Source organism: Cryptomeria japonica, chromosome 9 (assembly GCF_030272615.1).
Source record: "Cryptomeria japonica chromosome 9, Sugi_1.0, whole genome shotgun sequence".
NCBI lineage: Eukaryota > Viridiplantae > Streptophyta > Pinopsida > Cupressales > Cupressaceae > Cryptomeria > Cryptomeria japonica.
This window is the reverse complement of record NC_081413.1, coordinates 499,297,462-499,304,874: the sequence shown is the minus strand read 5'-3', so window position 1 is coordinate 499,304,874 and position 7,413 is coordinate 499,297,462.

Sequence of the window (7,413 nt, the reverse complement as noted above, 5' to 3'; positions counted from 1 at the left end):
TATCTCTTCTAATTTCCATTCCAAGAATGTGCTTTGCTGCACCAAGATCTTTCATTTCAAATTTAGTGGCGAGCTGAGACTTCAGTTCTGAAATCATACCTTTCCCTTTACCAATGAATAACATATCATCAACATACAATGCAATGAATAAGAAATGATCACCATAAGATTTATAATAAATACAGTGATCTGATTTAGAATGTTCAAATCCCAAACTCAACACATATGTATCAAATTTCTGGTACCACATCCTAGGACTTTGTTTGAGGCCATACAAAGATTTCTTCAATTTACAGACCAAATTACTTTTGCCTTTCACCACATAGTGCTCCGGCTGTGTCATATAAATATCTTCCTCCAAATCACCATGAAGGAAAGCAGTTTTCACATCCATTTGCTCAACCTCTAAATCATAAGCAGTAGCAATAGAAAGCAAAAATCTAATGGACGTCATTTTTGCAACAGGAGAAAATATCTCACCGTAATCAACACCCTCAACCTGAGAGTAGCCTTTTGCAACTAACCTTGCTTTATACTTCTCAATGCTTCCATCTGAACCAATCTTTTTCTTGAACATCCATTTACAACCAACAGGTTTTCGTCCTTCAGGCAATGGTACAAGATCCCATGTATCATTCTTTTTCAAAGCTGCCATTTCTTCCTCCATAGCAATCTTCCAGGATTCTGCATCATTCATACCTAATGCCTCTTCTACAGATTTTGGTTCATCCACACTAGTATTCAGAGCAAAAATACATCTCCAATCATCAGGTGAATACCTTTCAGGTGGTTGTCTATGTCTTGTAGACCTTCGAACAAGCTGAGTTGGAGGTTCTTCCTCCTCTTCTGAAGATTCAGAGCTAGACGAGCTCTCCTCAAATTCTTGCCTATCTAGGGGTTTCGATTCAACTCTTTCAGGTGTAGAAGGAAGTTGAATCACATCTTCTTTTTTAGTCTGTTCTGGCTGCAATGTAACAGAAGGAGACTTAATTTCTCTAAAAATAACACTTCTACTGTGAATTACCTTTTGTGCAACAGGGTCCCAAAGCTTGTATCCTTTCACACCATAACTATACCCTATGAAGATACATTTCACAGCCTTGTTCTCCAACTTTGTTCACTTCTCCTTTGGCACATGTGCATATGCCTCGCAACCAAAAACTCTAAGATGTCTCAATGAAGGCTTGTGACCTGACCATGCTTCCATAGGCGTTTTATCAACAAGAGTTGATGTAGGAGACCTGTTAATCAGGTAGCAAGCAGTGGCAACAGCTTCAGTCCAAAACTTTTGTTCGAGACCAGCACCACTCAACATACTCCTAGCCTTCTCCATCAGTGTCCTGTTCATTCTTTCTGCAACTCCATTCTGCTGTGGAGAATACGGAGTTGTCTTCTACCTGTTAATTCCACAGTCTTTACAGAATCTATCAAAATCATTAGAGCAAAACTCACCGCCATTATCAGTTCTCAAACATTTTATTTTCTTTCCAGTTTGCAACTCAACCATTGCTTTAAATTCTTTAAAATGACTAAAAACTTCAGATTTACTCTTTAGAAAATAAACCCATGTCCTTCTACTAAAATCATCAATAAATGAAACATAATATGTGGATTTTCCAATCGAAGAGACATCTACTGGACCAAACACATCAGAATGGATAAGATCCAAAACACCATAAGTTTTATGAGAACTCGAGTAAAACTGAACGCGGTTTTGTTTTCCATAAATGCAATGCTCACAGAAATCAAAGTCAAGGTTACAGTCATTCAAACCTTCAACAAGGTTTTTATTTTTCAAGGTCCTTAGACCCTTTTCTCCAATGTGGCCAAGTCTCTGGTGCCATAACATAGTCTTCTCTGCAGGTAACTTTGCTTCAGACGAAAGAGCACCCTTAGGTACCCAAAAACCATTTCCATCTGCTGAAGGTGAAACTTTCAAATCTTCCAGTGAAGTATCCGTAGATTTACTTTTTATAGAAGTGCTATTACACTCAACAGTGTATGCTTCAAGCTTATACAAAGTGCCAAACCTGACACCTCTAGCAACTACCATAGCACCCTTAATCATCTTACATCCTGCTTCAGAAAAGACTACCTGCACACCCGCATCTATTAGTTTGCTCACAGATAACAAGTTTCGTTTTAATCCAGGGATATGCAGCACACCATTAATCCTTTTTATTCTACCATCAGAAAACCTGATTCTAACTTTACCTCGACCAACAATGTCTAGATGTGAATCATCACCCAAGTACACCTTACCTCCATTAAATCCTTCATATTCAGAAAACCAATCTCTATTGGAAGTCATATGAAAAGATGCACCTGAGTCAATTAGCCAGGCATCATTACCTGCATGAGTTGCCAAAGCCGCAATAAAGGCATCGCCATCTTCATTGTCGGACTCAGAATCAGAATCGAACTTTTTCTTTTTCTTCTTCTTTTCTTCTTTGCAGTCCTTACGGATGTGACCCAGTTTACCGCAATTCCAGCAAATGACTTTGGACTTTCCAGGAGATTTCGATCTCCCTTTGGATTTGGACTTGCCGCGCTTCTCATTCTTCTTGCCTTTCTCCTTAGATCTTCCACGAACGGTTAGGGCTTCCTTTGAACTGATGGATACCTTCCTTCGCATCTCTTCATCGAGTAGGGCACCCACCACGTCTTCAGATTTCAAAACAACAGAAGTACTACCGATAGCCATAACAAGAGAATCCCACGAATCAGGCAAAGAACAAAGAAAGATCTGACATTTCTCCTCCTCGTCTATCTTAACACCGACGGATACTAATTGAGCCACCAACATATTGAATGCTTCCAGGTGGTCTGCAATTCGTCCACCCTCTTCCATCTTCAAGGAATACAATTTCTTTCTTAAGAAAATTTGATTTAATAAAGATTTCACTTGATACATCTCACCAAGCTTAGTCCATAGCTTCTTTGCAGAGTTTTCTTCATGGACATTGATTAGAACAGAGTCTGTCAGGCACAGTCTGATTAGACCCTTGGCTTTTCGGTCCATAACATCATACTGAGTTGCTGCAGTAGGATCTGAGGGCCTTTGGACATTCGCATTAATAGCATCCCAAAGATCTCGATCTATTAGCAGATCTTCCATCTTCAGCTTCCACATCTCAAAATTACTTCCATTAAATTTCTCCACCTCTATTCTCCCTGACGAACTCGCCATCTGAATATTCCTACAACAAGATCAAAAAGTGTCTTCTGCACAAGCTCCCACTCAAATCTGGATTAGTTCAAAAAACCCAACTGCCCACAATTGAAACCAAAGGTGATCAGGCTCTGATACCACTTGTAAGGAAGTAAAGTAGCGGAAACAACTTCCTACACTAACCTTGAGAGGAGGGTAATGCAAAACTTTTTCAGATTGTTACAACAGTTACAGAAAATAGAAATAGATATAATAGCATTCATACCACAACACAGTGATTTACGTGGGGAAAACCCTTTCGGGAGAAAAACCCCACCCTCCAAAAGTAGCTCAATATTTTATTCAGCAATCAAAAACAGATTACAACATACTTGCAAAGCAAGCTCTTCACAGGAGTACCATTAATCAGAGATTCAGAGGCAACTCAATAGCCATAAGATTCTTACACACAACCTCTATCTCACACACCTCATAAATAGGAGATACAATACAGGAAACCATCAAACGGTATTACAAAACCATGGGCGAAAACCACCCAATAAGGTGTAGCCGACCTTATCTCCCTTCTAGATGCCTTATGACATGTTAAAGCACACATCAACATGTGTCGCTCCCTTTTTACAGCTCATTTATGTATTCGATACAAATTATTTTTCCTATTTTAGGAGTACAAACTTCCAGAGGCCATAACTTGAGAACCGGGTGTTCGATTGACGAACCGTTTGAAGCGCCGGAAAGCTCGCGAAGTGCTCTATCACCTCGTAACCCGCTTCACCGGTTACGACAACTTTTCAGGGCATTTCAGAGCCTCTAAAGTCCCCAAAATTAAGTTTAAACATTTTATTGCACCCCTCCAAGACGAAAACTTTAATATCTTCAAAACTAGCTGTGACCTTGCGACGCAACTTTACCGGAATGCTTATCTAGCCAACTAGAAGCTTCAAGGAGAGTTTCGCACCATTTCGTGCTCAAATGAAAACTTACTATAAATAGTAACCTCGCATAAATGCAAGGTTGAGACACCATTTTTCCCAACATATATCACCAAATTCAGACGACCTTTTATAACTATGGTAAGTAAAAGAAAAGAATCGGTGACCGAGCTACAAAAAGTTTGGAAGGAGAACAACAACGCATATGTACTTGCAAGTGAAATCGTGGAACTTCTCTCCATGAACCATATTGTGCTGGCAATAATAGAATTAGCAGAACATCCTAAGGGGATTGATCCCACTCGGCTTGAGGCATTGGACTGGAATGTAGCTATTTATGATAATTACATAAAGGACATCAATAAAACACAAGAACAATATTTTGAAGACCTCTTAAAGATAAAAGAAAATTTCAATTCTTTGGAAGTAGATCTCATGGATACATTTGGGGAGAATGTATGTGAGCTCAGTGAGATGACAAATAAGTATAAGGAAATTTATCATAGAGAAATCAGAAACCCTCAAACCACCTCCTCAGAAGAATTCAAGAAGCTGAGCCATTTGAAATCATACACAGTATCATTTGAAGTTGAGATCAATGGAATACAAAAGACCCTAGCTGGGGAAGAAAAATTGCTTTCAAAATGGAAAACAAGGTTGTAGATTACAACCACACCAGGGGGTAAAAACATTACCCCATTTCTCACCAAGTACCAAGAATATAAGAAAAGGGTCAAAGCATAGGAGACAACACGAGATTAGCGGGAAGTGGAAGTTATTGAAGACAAAGATACTAAAGTTGGAGCAACAATCATAATTTCATGATTTTAATTGCTTTTTCTTAATATTGCCTCTCATGCCTTTAAAAGACTTAGGTTTTAAAAATGGTAGTCCTCAAGAAACTGTTACATTTTTATAATCTTTTAATAGCTAGACATGAACTGAATTTAGGATCTTTTGGGCAAACTTTGATTTACTCATCAGAACAAAAAAAACTTTTGTTTATTTTTTAAGTACTTATCTGTTTTCCTCTTTATTTCAATATAGAAAGACATTGGTGGATTTCAGATATCTATGCTCTTTGAATTGTGGTATATGGATTCCTTTTGTTCATATTGAATAGTTGACTAGTGGGTGATCTATATTGGAATGGTGAATATTTAGTAATTTTATCACTACAAAAGGATTGTCTATGAATAGTACTTCTTTGGTGATCTTTGATTTATTTAAAATTTTGAAAATTCAAACATTGATCCATGTTGTATGTGTGCCTTTCAAATATTTCTTGTTAAAAATAAATTATGAATGGTTTTTTTATTTGTTGAATATTTGATAAAGGTAGTTGCCACCTTTTAAAATTAGCATAGAATCAGTCAGTAGGTATTTGTTAGAGATTGGTTCAACTGTGGTTACATTTGTTACCTTTGTGGTTATATTTGTTAGAAAATCTAGAGGTAGGTGATAAATCTCTTAACCAATAGATTTTTGGCGACTCTGCTGGGGATTGAGAGACTAGTTATTTTTTATTATGAAGTTTTTCGCAGTAGTTGGCCATGGTTTTGCCAAGACAGGTTGTACCTATTTTGCAGCCCAATGTGGACTGTTTATTTAATAATCAAGAAGATATATTTTTAGGCCTTTGATTGCTCGCTTAACAACAAAGACAAACCGACCACCAATTTCACAGAGTTAACTAGGTGTTGGAGAAGGAGGAAGAATTTGGGAAAAATTTTGTACATTTAGATGATTCCCAAGAAGGTGTGATAATTGTAGTGGATGAAGTTTCTCCATTACAATCCCCTAGAATTAATTGAATCTTCCACTATAAGTAGAAGTTGGAAACTCTGAGTCTTATTGTTTTTATCTAAATTCTGGCTTGCAAAAGATATACCAGGGATGATAAAAAGAAAGGGGTGATTGATGAGAGTTTTGAGTTCTTAGAATCTATTAACTTTTTAGTTTTCCCACCTAACCAAAAGGTCAAGTCCATCAGTAGACCCTCCTCTCCTCCTAAGACTAGTAAACCTAGGAATTCAAATACTTTTTATCAAGGGCTTGTTTTGCATGACACTGTACTACCTATACAAGTAAATTTTCCAATCTATAATCCTCTAGTCATGGGTCAAACTAGTCATGGGTCAAACTATTATACCCAAGTTTAGTGAGGATGGAAAGGTTTGTCCCAATGAACATATCAAGGCCTTGTTTGTAAAAGTCCTCTAACATGGTAGTGCAACATGAAGATGTTGCTATGAGATTATTTGCAGAATCTTTGGTTGGTTCTACAACAGAGTGATTTTATTCTCTACCTGACAAATCTATCAATAATTAGATTATGTTGAGAAACAAGTTTGAAAGTAGGTTTAAAGCGGTAGAAGATGAATCAGTTTTGGTTGCTCAATTAGGATCCATGAAAAAGGAAGTTCATGAGACAATGAGAGATTTTGTGGCCAAATTTAATAAGTTGTATAAAAGAATCACTGCAAATATGAGTCTTGATGCTCATCTATTAAAAGATATGTTCATCAACACCCTACCACCTAATATAATTTTCAACATTAAAAGGGACTGTGTGGTTGATATAGATGCTACTCAAATTTTAGTAGTAGCAAAATGAGGATGATCTAATAGTGGCTGAGAAATGGAAGAAAGAATTGCAAACTGGTAAACCCTCACTGATAAATTCTACTAATCTTGTGATTTAGAGATTGGAAAATGATATTATCACTCCGAAGACATAGATGTCAAAGGGTCTATCAGCTTCATATCAAGATATTCCTAGGAAGGATTATAACTATCAAGGAGCTCACAATAAGACATTGTCTATAACTCCTCTAAATCAAAGGTTGGCAATTGAAGGGTCTCCTTCTTCTTCTAGTTTAAACAATCATTGTAACTTTCATCTGACTTTAGACCATGATGGACCTACCTATCGAGAAATGATAAGATATACACAAATGCTCTCAACAAGTGAACATGTCATTCAACCCTATGTAGAAGAACCCAGCTCATCCAAAGATGCTGGCATGAACATTTTTTAATATTTACCTAACACTAGTGACAAGGAAGATGTGTTGGTTAAGGTGGATGATCCCAATCATGCTATGTTCACTAGAAAATAGAATGCAAAAGGAGAACAAGGTAATTCCTCTTCTATTCCGAAGTATCTCCCGATGAAGTAGAAAAGGCGAGAATAGGGTACCCCAAAAGCTTCACAAACTAAGGTAACACTGTCTACTTTTTCTTCTATTGCATTAAACCCCAGTTCTTTTGATATTGTTGAGTCCTATAAGAATACTAAAATTCAGA